At 27.4% G+C, this 13,122-nt stretch overlaps 1 protein-coding gene across 1 annotated transcript in view; it reads left to right on the top strand.

Annotated features, from left to right (window-relative positions):
* The first annotated feature begins 4,341 nt into the window (after positions 1–4,341).
* Positions 4,342–13,122, top strand: part of LOC111034791 (scavenger receptor class B member 1-like) — a 43,721-nt gene continuing 34,940 nt past the window's right edge. Inside the window, exon 1 of the mRNA XM_022316160.1 lies at positions 4,342–4,619. The gene's annotated coding sequence lies outside the window, so the exon portion shown is untranslated. The remainder of the gene's footprint in view (positions 4,620–13,122) is intronic.

Consider the following 13,122-nt stretch of genomic DNA (forward strand, 5'->3'; position numbering starts at 1 on the left):
TTTCACCAAACATTTTTTCGGACAAAGTTATGTCCAATTTCTTCTAAAGCTAAAACAACTTGGCCAAAATTTGACATATTTAATCCTTTTTGTAATTTATTTTATTTGTATTCAACATAATTTGACAAAAAAATAATATAATTGTAAAAAAAATATAGTTAACAACTCAAATGTAAATTTCACCCTTAAATTTAAATAAACGACACTATAGGTACGAATTTTTCTATGTCCTAAACATAAATGTATATTGTGTTACACGTTTATAAGACGATGATAAGACTTGCGGGTCTTGCGTCCTCTTAATAAGTAAAATTATATAGGTACTTTATTCATGACAAATTATAGTATATTTTTTAGAATTTCAGAACTTGGTTCAAACACTAAAATAGTAAATTTCATAAAAAACCAACGAAAAAAAATGTGTGATGAAATCAATTATTGGTGGTTGACTCTTAAAAAAAGTTTAATGCTCAATACTACACATGTACTAGACATGTTGCTAGTACATACAAATAAAATAATTACAAGCATTAAAATGAGTATTCTCAAATATCTTGATGAACGAATCATGGTTAAAATTAAACAACCCCACATCGAGATATTGAGTGTTTTCAGCTATTCACTATGTACACAAGGTGATTCTCACACCTAATTATAACCCAACTTCTATTTTATCGAAAAGTATTAATGCTTTTTTAAATACAAATTTATTCTTTCGTTTTATGTGGTTATAATTTCTAAGTTTGTAAAAGTATATATTTTCAATGAGGTACTAAGTTGTATGTATTTGAAGTTATGATTAGTGGTTTGGAATGGCATAAGGGTACCTTCCTCTAGAAAATGATGGTGCACTACTCGCCCATCAATATTTTAATGATTATAACTAATTTAGTTCAAAATTAAATTGTATTTATTGAACATTTAAAAAAAATATTCTGCTTTAGAATACCTATGAGGTCAACAATGAATATGGCATTTAAAAAATGTAAAATCTTAAAAATGATAACTATATACAAAATGGTAAAAAAGTTTATTATTTTTAAGACATGTTGTTTTATAATGACTTCAAAGTTCAAATTAAGTAAAAAATAATGATTCCAAAACTGTTAATACTTTTGTAGAAAATGAGTATTAACTAAATATTATAGAAAGAAATTATAAAAAAATTTGCAATTTATTATTTAATAGGTACTTACATTTTTAGCACTTCTATAGACTAAATATAAAATTGTTTCAACTTTCCTTGATTTTCATATCTCTCACACAAAATAAACAGTTCCTACCAAGTATGAATTAAAACGTATATAATATTCTAGGTGCCAAGTAGATTATAAAAAGGTTAAAGTAAAAAATATTATAATATTATTTTTAATTAAACTCATTATTATTACCATTAACACGATTTGAATCATTATTTCCGATACTCGCCATAGAAGTTATATCAGAATAATTAAATTTAAATATTATAATGGTAGTAATCATATAAATATATTATTATAATATTTCGATGGTATAAAAACTTTTAATACTAATCTCAATATTATAGTATAGTATATACCATTATAATTGTATAATTGTTACGACTTTTGTAAGACTACAGTGTTAGGTATAAAAATGTTTATCAACTTACTGTATGAATAATAATATTACCTAATGAATTTAAAATGATTTTAAAGTGTAGTGAAATATTAACAGACAAATGAAATCAAATGATTCGTTTTAATCTAATTCTGTTCATTTGCTTGTTTCATAAAGTCACAAGCCCTTTAGAGGACGTGACACTGCCATATTGTGTATTGTCTCCATCTCACAAATGTGTAAAACATGGAACATTTAAGCTGCCGATCAGATCACGTATAGCTTCATTGGTTTCAAAATTAGAGTGAATCCACCTGTTATGAAACGACTTGAAGGTAAGTATACATATTGTCTGTGTTTGTATGTGGGTTTTTTTACGATGGTTCAATTTTTAAGTGAGCTATGAGCATTTTTAATTTACGCTCTATAATGCATGCATAACTTGCTAAAAAAATTTAACTACCGGAAAAAAACTCACATAAAAACATGAATAATGTCCTCACCGTCAAGTTACATGATGGATTGATTCACTCTAATTTTTAAACTAACCAAGTTAAACGTGATCTGATGAGCGTAAATTTGCTATTTTACGCAATTGTTGGACGGAAACGATATATTGGCTGTGCTTGATGAAATAAAATGTATTATTGAGATGAACATGATTTTTTATACACTTATTATTTTATTTCCGATGGATAAATTATATTTTCATAATATTCTAATAAATCTCACTGCCTGTTTCTTCTAATATGTATTTGTATATATAATTATAAACACAATTAAAAAATTAATTTAAACAGATTATAATATAATATGTTGTAATGTAACTTATTATGACGTTTAAGTATACATGTATGTATTTATTTGTCGGAATTTTGACACTCACGTGAACATGTAATTTTTGTACCGACATAGTATAAAGCACAATATATCATACCTGTAAACAATAACTCTAAAAATAAATCGTAGATTATGATTAATGACAATACCTTAGCTATATAAATATGTGACTAGATTCGTTAAGAATTTTGCGGTGCATCTTTCGGACCTTTCCTTCGCCCATGACCTTTGTTGATCATAAATTACGTTGTATAATTTTTCTATGATTGTCATATTATTTTATTCGACGTACAATCAGTCATTTATTTTCATTGATTATAAAAAAGTTATTTTAGTGAGTGTATTCAAATGTTTGATAGTTGGCATTACAACAGCATAATATTATTATGTTTCTGTACTTAAAAGAGTATTTCACAATCCTGCAAACGAAATTTTAATCAAACTCATAAGTTAAAAAAAAAACAGACAAAAAACCGAAAATGCATTATGAAGTATAGGTACCCCTGAGTATAGCCAAGTAATAAGCGTGCGTGTTTAGAATATGTCTGTATAGTGTCAGACGTATAATGAACCATAGTCGTAGCTGGAAACTAATTGTTATTATTGTTTTTAAAATATCAATAAAAACATTTTATAAATGCACGTAAAATATTAAAAGAAACGTGTAAATAAAATGTCCATTGGTATTAATCGTACCTACCCATTCCTCGTGCGAAAAAGTAAGAATTTTATTAGTTTATTACATAAATAGGTAGGTAATAATAATTGTATACATTAATGTTTAAAATTTAAATTTAAATATTCTTAAACAATGTATAGATAACGTATATAGGTACCTAAGTGTATTTAGCTGCACTTGTGATAACTCAAATATACTACTTGATAGAAAGCTGCACATGTACAGATTTGTCTGTAAAAAACTTTTCACCCAATATAAAACCACCCAAGCTGTGTAAGCGGGACTCCAAAATATAGATGAGAATATTATCTGTGAAATATTGTAAATATCAATTTGTTAGGTACAGTCAACTCGTCACTGCGAGTTGCAGAGATTATACGAATAGGTATTGAGTGAGATGTTCGAATAGCATTATTTATATCGATTTTATCTGACATTGAAATTGCGATTATAAAAATATGCTCAAGCACAAACTATATTATCAGGTATAATATATAATTTTGTGTTACCAAATTTTTTATACCACTTTAATAACTACACAGTTCCTTCACATTTTGGTCGATAACAACTTAGTATAATTGAAGGAAATACTACTATATATAAAATAACATATAATTTAATATTATTAGCACAATGCAAAGTAATAGGTACACTGGTACATAGTTAAAAGCCAAAATATTTCAAATAAATCAGTGGTCAATATATTTATAAAATATAAGATTTTATATTTTTAACAGTGAAACGGTAGTTAAACATACACTAAAGTTAAATGTCTTCCAATATTTATAGGTAGCCGGTAGATGTGAAATATTATGTAAAATATAAATAAGATCATTAACATTCTGTCCACTACAAAAATGAGCATTGTTTGTATAAACTTTATGTAAATCATAATATTATGTTTACTCGATTTTGTTGCATTTATACATTATTCTTATCACATCTACCGTTTAATGACTAAATTTAAATTTTTTTGATTTACAGTATTTTAGTGAGACAATAAACATTGTTGCAGTGTACACGGCTTGATATAATCATTGTTTGATGCATTCATGTTATCTCCTCGTGTGTTGAATTATCTATTCGAGTTTTGCAGTGAACTTGACTTTGCATATTATTATTGTTATGAGGAGGTGATTTGTTTGATATTAGAATAGATGCTCTATCTCGGAGCTCCACCTATTCGACATTGAAACCTTGAAATTTCTAATAGGTTTTTACGCTAACCCTTGGCGACTCGTGGTTCAGTCATATTTAATACGACACTGAGTAACATTCGCGAGATAAGAGATTAAACGTATTTCACTTTTTTAAAGTGTAGACGTTTATCCAGTGATTTTTTTAATCGGTATTTTTGCATAGTGATTTTAAACATTAAAAAAAGCACGGTCGAAAAATATTTTGATTTTAAAAAACATACAATATTTTGTGTACTTTATTGAATAAACGATTTCTTCTTCAAAGGCCACAACTACTTTTGGATATAATAGATTGTAGCTGAATGATTAAGAGTTGGTATTCAGTGAGTATTCATTTTCTATATAGAAACTATATGTATTGCAACCCATTTGTTTATTCACCAAAAACTTAATACTTTTGTAACTATACTACTCTTTCAAAAAATGACATTAAAATAGATGAGTAACTCCTAAATAAATAATATAATTACATTTAAACCTTGTTCTTATACCACCAGAAAACAATCTTGAAATACTTTTTAATAAGCTTATACAGTTAGTGGAATTTTGAAATTTTTCATGAGTAAATATCTAATTTTTAAATTAATTTTGGTTCTATTGAAATAAGTTAATAAATAATTAATTAATGCATTAAAATATTTACGTGCAAAATACATTCACAAAATTAACAGTATTTTTACAGAATACATAACACACTGTTGCAGTTATTAATTAATACTTTATATATTCAATCTGATCAATTCCTTCTAACAATATTTCAGACAAGTTAGAAAGAAAAAAGGTTCATTCAAACACAATAATAATTTAAGGGACGCATATTTATTCTTATTTTTATTGGTGTATTAATTACGAATACTAAAATACAACAACTTATGGTCAATAATATTAACGAAAGTAAACGTGACATTTTTTAATAAATACTTATTCAAAGTATTATAATAGTAAAGTTTTAAAAGTTAGATGAATTGCAGAATAAAAATACTTAAAACTAAAAATTCTATGAAGTAAATCTAAAAATAAAATTATTTGAAATTCAAAAAGTATTATTTAATGATAATAAAAATCGATTATTTAGAACTATTCAATATCCAATCATTATGACTTAAACTTTAAGTTTTGTTTTTATTGAAATAGACAGTTATGTTCAATCTGTATTTATTTATATAAAAAGCAAATATGATCTACAATAAAAGGACGTGGTGGAGCACCGAGTGACACAATTTCAAAGATTCGGACTTGAGGAGAGTTCATTTATTTATTAATTTAAATTAAAAAACCAAAAATACATTCAACATTTATTGAATGCACCAATACATATTCTATGAGCGGGCTGTAATTAAAACTATATGCCATCATAGTTCCCAAACGTCGAAACAGCAGCTAATTATATTGTGATTTTGAAAAATGCTGAATAATAAAATTACCAACAATATGAATTAAATTAAATAATTTTGAATTACTGACTAAACATTAAAATTGTAACAGTTTTTAGGTGTATTCTTTTAATGGAAAACTACAAAACAATTTATAAAATAATATGAATAATGAAAAAACTAGATGAATAACCAATTATTAAACCTTAGTCTAGTCGGTACGAATCGTTTTGAGCAAAACTTTTATCTACATAAAAATAAACTGACCGTTTTATAACCAAGACATTCCTTACATGGTTTACAATGTTAATAAATTATGTATATAGCCGTCGATTTATCAATGGGCTTACCTGGATGCAGAATGGTGATCTGTTATTATTTTAAGACTGAACATCATAGCTACACATTATTAGAAAAGAAGTGATTCTGAATAAACTTTAGTTAACTATAATTTTAGGTTAATGTTTTTTGGGAATTTTGCAGAAGAAATTTTCGTTGAATCTAATGTCCATCATTTATAATTGATTGATATATATTTTAGTGCTTTACAAAACATTTAGGCATAGTATTCTGAATGCTCCGAAAGCGTTTTCTAATCATTTAAATTGCTTATGTTTTCAATTTATTTATTTAAATGAATATCAAAAAATATTACTGGTCCTCAGCGAGAAAACTCTTGTTCATTTGAGAAAATTGAAATAAACAATACATTGGCAGTTATGAGAAAGGAAGCAAATACGTACATTTTTTTTATAACTCTGACCAATGCGTGTAGTAAATCGAGGTTATTTAAAATCATTTCCCAGACAATATGCAATAATTTATGTTTTTAAATATCAATACATATCTCACTATTAGTCACTAATTTTAAATGTATATAATACCTATACTTACGTTTATTTCAATATTTGCACATAAATTGTGTTATAAACACTTGTTAAAAACTTATAAATAGCATTTTCTCTGATGCGGAATTAGTATAATATGACTTATGATTATGATTTATGAATATTTTATACAAATATCTATGCTTGTGCTTTAATTTAATTTGTAAACATTAAATTATTTTTAAATATTTTTTATGGTATAAATGAATTATTATTCATGTTTTAAATATGATACAACAGGTATTGTCAACAAAATATCATAATATTTATAAGAATTATTTTTAATAAACTTAATAATTCGTAATTATACTACATATATACTTTAAAGCATCGTGAGTTATCAATGTTCATTATTCACGTTAAGTTTTACAGTACCTACCCATATGCATTAAACAACACAATATACCAAATTCTGACAAAAAAAAAAAATTAGTGTATGATATGAGATAAAATATAATTTTTTAATTTCATTTAATTAATGACAAGACATCTTCAGAATGATTATAAATCGATAATTTATGAAGATTAATTAATAAATAACAAATTTTACTTTTGGGATTTTGATAATGTTATTCAACATTAATTTATAAATAAATATTATAGAAATCGACAAATAATAATCTATAGCAAAATAGTATGTTTTGTACGTAGAAATTATCTTAAATTGAGTATGATGAACATAATTTTAAATTATTTTGACAAAAAAGGAAATATATTTATACTATTATATTATATTTAGGTATTGGTATTAATATTTACTTCATTATAAGATTAAATGTACTTGATGAATGATTAAAATAATGAAGAGAACAATTAAAAAAGAATAAGTTTCCAAAAAATGTTACCTGTATGTCTATTCAAAAGAGTACAATACAGACCTTTACTTAAGAATTAAATATGATAAAAAATGTCGCTGTATTATTGAGTGAAAATCATAAATTCCTAATGAAATGTGTCACACTTTGTTTTTCTTTCAGTATTCAAAAGAATATACACAACAAAAACATTTTACTTGCGCATTAAAATATATAACAAACAAAATACCACCACATCATTGAGCACAAATTTTAAATTCCTAATGTGATATGTCACACGCAGTTTTTAATTTTTACGATGATAGTGATCACCTAGTAGCTATTGGTATTGTGTTAGACAGTGATGAAAATGTCAAATTTAGTTTTGCACATGATTTTAGGACATCACTCCCTATCTTTCAAATTTAAGTATTTCTGGTAATTTTTTAAACAAAATAACTACCAAGTGAAGCAGCCAAACGAACATTGTTTACTTCAATAAACTTCTCATTATTAATGAATGTAATTTTTGGTATTTCAATAAATGCATCGGGCACCCATTCATACATTTATCTACATATTCCATGATGTCAATAAAAATTATATATTTATATGATAAAAATGACAGTAAACCAGCCTCCAGGAGCACTACTTAGGTAGAATAAATACAAAAAAATTTAAGCGGCTAATTTATTTCTCACCAATTATTATGATTTATATAAATATAATCACGATTTTACGGTATTATCTGTATCAAAGTGGTCCAATCTTTTGTAATTGGTTGGGTTATTTATTTTTGTTCGTCTTTTATTTTATAACGAACATATTATAATGATATAATATAATACACGAGTTATCGGATCATAAAATGCGTGTAGATTAGTACTGCCGCCAGCACGCCATCTCCCACAGCCTTAGTTTTTTTTTTTTTTTATCACACTTACAACACTAAAAATTTTCCCTAAAATTCCATGTTTCATATTGCACAGGGTAACCGCAATTTTTTTCTCCATAAGGCCATCAGTAGAATTTCACATTATTGTAAAGATAATCTATCTGATTTCGATTTATTTTTCGACAATAATCGTAATTTGAGAAAACTGTTACTTTGTTTTTAGTTCAATGTCTATTATGTTACTTTGAAATTTGTACTAGCTTTTTACTTATTCGTATTATGTTATTTCTGACATATATACTGTATTATCTGCCCTCGCGGGTGTTACTTTCAATAAACAAATCAAAAAAGAAAAAAGATTAAACATATGCTTACTAAGGAGGGCCAAAAAGAAAGGCTTGGAGGGCCGCATGCGGCCCGCGGGCAGGTGGTTGGACCACCCTGACCTATATGTATTGTATGTAAATAAATAAATCATTATCTATGTACCTATCTACCTATCTACTGTACCTGCAATCAGATAAATCCACTTTTTGAAATTGTTCAGTACATAGACAATTGTTTTTTAGTGACTAGATACTTGCTACGACTAATTTTGTTAAATTTTTTTTATTATTATTTTTTGAATTATATGCAATTTTGAAAGCTTTGAATATAAATTATTGTTTTGAGGTTTTGTCTGTTTGCCAAAGTTGAGGGAAGCATGAATTTATCTGGTTTTTGAGCCTCAGTGTGTTACTTTTTATACTATTCCTTAAGTACTTAAATTATGTATCCGATATTAGTTCGAATAACATTTCTAATGTTATTATTGTTCACAATTATTAAGAAACATTTTGAGCCTTAAAATCCGGATTTATCTAATTGTTGCACATAAATTGTAAAATAAGATAAATTATTTTCTATAATAACTTATTTTGTTAATAATCGGATTTTTCTAAATGTTGCATTTGTTTTTGTAAGAACATTTTCCTCTATTGATTTCCTTCAAAAAGCGAAATTCCAAAAAAAAAAAAATGGATTTGTCTGTTTGTGGCAAAAAGCCCTTCAATATTCTTCTTCGATTATTATGATTTGTAAAAAAATATCACGAGTTTACGGTATTGTCTATTGTATTGCATGTAAATACGTAAAATATCATTAACGATGTGCTGATGTACCTACTTACCTACCTACCTACTGTACCTAAGTACATTTTTCAAATCATCCTAAACATACCATTTTTAATGATCCCGCAATATCAATTAATTATTGTTTAGAGTTATTATTATAGTGGTTATCACCATTGCACCATTGTCCTCTACCACGGATAACTACAACTTTTAATTGGCCAAGGTAAAATTAGTGCAAAGCAGTTCAATATTGCGACTATTTCCGTGTGATTGAATAACTGAACACCACAAAAGTATTATTGCATCTTTCTGGCGGTTTTTATCACGACCGCCGAACCGTGAAATTATTCCATAAATTATTGGTACACTATTGGTAGGTACCTACCTATCTAGTATTTACTGCAGTATATTATGGCTTGGATATTATATACGATAATTGCGTTTATTAATTGTCGAGTCGCTTAAAAGTATGGCACAATACTGATACGACGAATTAATAGCTATAATTTGGCTGTACAGTTAATCGTTGTACGTATAATATTGAATGAGCGATGTAAGCATCCAAACTTATTTTGAAACCTGATCATCGTTTACAATTATTTAAATTATGTAAAAACAATTAGCTTTTATAGGAACATCATATCGTGTTATGTGAATAAACACAGAATCGCTTAGACTGCTTAGAGATACCTATGATTCATAATAACAGTCGATAGGAATGATTTTAAATTGAAATAGAATATGATAATTACGTATTAAACTGTTCATTTTTATCCGTCGTATAGGTACCTACTACTATCGTTTACAACTTTTGTGCCAGTAATAACTCAAACAAATAATTGTTGTTGATACCTACCTAATTCATTATGATATCGTGAAATAAGATAAGTTATAATTTTGTCTCCCTTTTTAATGTAGTTTAAACTGCATTTGTAGGGATTTTAGATTTTTTAGTACGTTTAGTTCACAACCCTAACGATTACGTGAACTAACATAATATTATAATAGGTACCTATATATTATATAATTAACTATTTTTTAATCATTCCCTATTTGTTCATATTAAAATAACCATATTCACACATATCTGCATATTCCAAAAAGGAAGTAAAAAATACTTACAGATATTATAGATAGTATAATATTGCGACTATTATAAATATAATATTATACTAGTATAAAATATTCTTAAATGTTTGGACTGGTCAGTTAAAACCTACGCAGTTATTGTTGACATCATAATTATTATTAAAATACAACATAAAACTATAATAACACTTTTTTATGAAATACTATAAATTAATTGATGACTTATTTCAGAATAATGATAGCAACTTCCATTTAATATTTAAAAAAAAAAACAAATTATGAAAATCGTTCCGAAATCATTTTGATTTCAATATTTTTAAATAAACGCTAAAAGTTATTAATGATTGAGTAGAAAAAAAATATACGGAAAAGAAAAAGAACAATAATTATTATAATGTATATGCAAGTCGTACTATAGTAATTGGTATGGTATTCTTAGGCAAGACTGTATACGAATGTGACGTGAGTGTATAGTTGTTTTCAACAAAAACAAAATACATAGGTAATTACATTATTAAATAACATATTGAAAAAATCATTAAAAAAAATAAAAATACTGTTTGAACAATGTTTTCTTGCTATGATAATATTACATATTTTTGTCATTCGTCCGGTCATTACAGTTTACATTATTTAATTGCAGCTATTAATTTTTCATAAAATAACAATATGAGTATTTTGAAACGTCAATAAAAACGTATTAAAATTACTAATGACCTGCTATAGTTCTAATCTGTATATTGTTCCATCGAACAACCGAAATTTGGAATGTCTTTTTAAAACAATAATAGTATGTAGGAAGTTCAATTCGGCGCCTTTTAGTCCGAAACTTTCTACCTAGGTAGGGACTGATGCTCATTATGTTATAGGTTAGGTTAGGTTAGGTTAGGTGGTGAAAAATGAGAAAAATATAACAACACGCTGGCATCTGTATGATACGTCGGTATATCTCCGATATGGTATCATCGATGGGCGGAGATAAAACATATTAATCGGACAAGTGAGTTTTAAGCACAACTCGTCCGGTGCGGACCGTGTAGGCAAAACAACATACACGAAAGCATCCATATTAATCTGTTATCTGCGATCACGGAAATGCAAAACATCAAGTGTGATGTCCATACTCCTATAATCAGTCCATTCGAACACGATTTCGATTTCGATTCCGTCACAACACACTCATTTTTGGCGGGTCACTATTTTATTTCACTTTTATCAATTCAGAAAATATGATGCAATTTGCTTCGCTGCAGCAGATTATCAATCACCTTTCTCCTGATCACTGCCTATATAATCATATGGGTTAAGATACATGTGCATTGTGTTAACCGAAAACATAATGTACGACCATAGTAGTATAATATTATTACTGCCTGTGTGTGTGTGTGTGTGTGTGTTATGAAACCTCAACCGTTCAAAACAATTAATCTTCATAAAACCCATTTTTGTTCTACAATAAGTCTACAACACGGCCACTCATAGCATCGAGAGTGACGAGTACATAGGTACGTTATAATGTCTAAGTAAATCCCCTGCTGCAAACATCGTGTGTTTCATTGTAAATATATGCAATTAGTAATACCACGGTCTTACCACGATACCACGTCACATATGATAAAGTAGGCGTACGTAGGTCATGATTTCCTAATCACCGTTATTACGATTTAAAGGTCGTTATTGCTGTGAGATACAGCGAATTTTTAAATTATTTTACTTGGTGAACTTTGTGGTTCACTAATACCGAATTTACGGTAAGGCAGACAAGCATTAACGCGATAGTTAAATACATATTAATCCGCTGTTAAACTCAACGTTAACTGTTAGTCTGAAATGCGGTCGAAGACGAATTTTGAGGCAATTTAACGCATTTGCCATAATACGGTGTATATATCATAAATATAGCTTTAATTTAGCTACAATTTTAGCACCATATGGCACACGCAACAATGATGATTATATTATGTCGATAAGTACTGCCACATTAATTTCGCTAGCTGACGATTGTTAAATTTGTTTCGCTTTGACAATGATAGACTATATGAGACTTGCATAATATTGATTAATATTTTTATTTTCTGAAACTTGTCCCGGGATAACCGCTAACCACATCATCGTGATATATTATATATTTATAGATATACAGAATAGGTATCCACTATCCATACGACTTAATAATGTGACGTGTTGTATGATTTCAAGTGGTAGGATTAGTGACCTGGACATTTTTCCGAACGATTACCTGCCCAGTAATTGTTTCCTTGGATCATTATATGCAGTGCTTGACCAATATGGTGTGTCAATCACAATAAATGTATAATAACTTTAATTTAAATGGTTTGTGAAATATATAAAAATGTGTAATTGTAATAAAATACTAAGTAGACGAAACGAGACGTATTTTATTGAATTCATAAAAAATCATTAACTTTATTTTTGTTACGCCAATTTGGATTGTATGCTAGATTTTTTTAAGTTATAAGTAAAATATTTTATTGGGTACTCATATACCCCCCCCCCCCCAAGAGCACCAATAGGTAGTGAAAAAACCTCGTCTGAGAAAATATATGATACTTCAGATTTTTAAAATAGTTGTGGTTTCTTCTTCATTCATTCCTATGATAATACCAAAACTACTATGACTGTACAGGTTTTCCAGTTTTACAAGGACGAAAACAC

Source organism: Myzus persicae, unplaced genomic scaffold (assembly GCF_001856785.1).
Source record: "Myzus persicae strain clone G006 unplaced genomic scaffold, MPER_G0061.0, whole genome shotgun sequence".
Lineage (NCBI taxonomy): Eukaryota > Metazoa > Arthropoda > Insecta > Hemiptera > Aphididae > Myzus > Myzus persicae.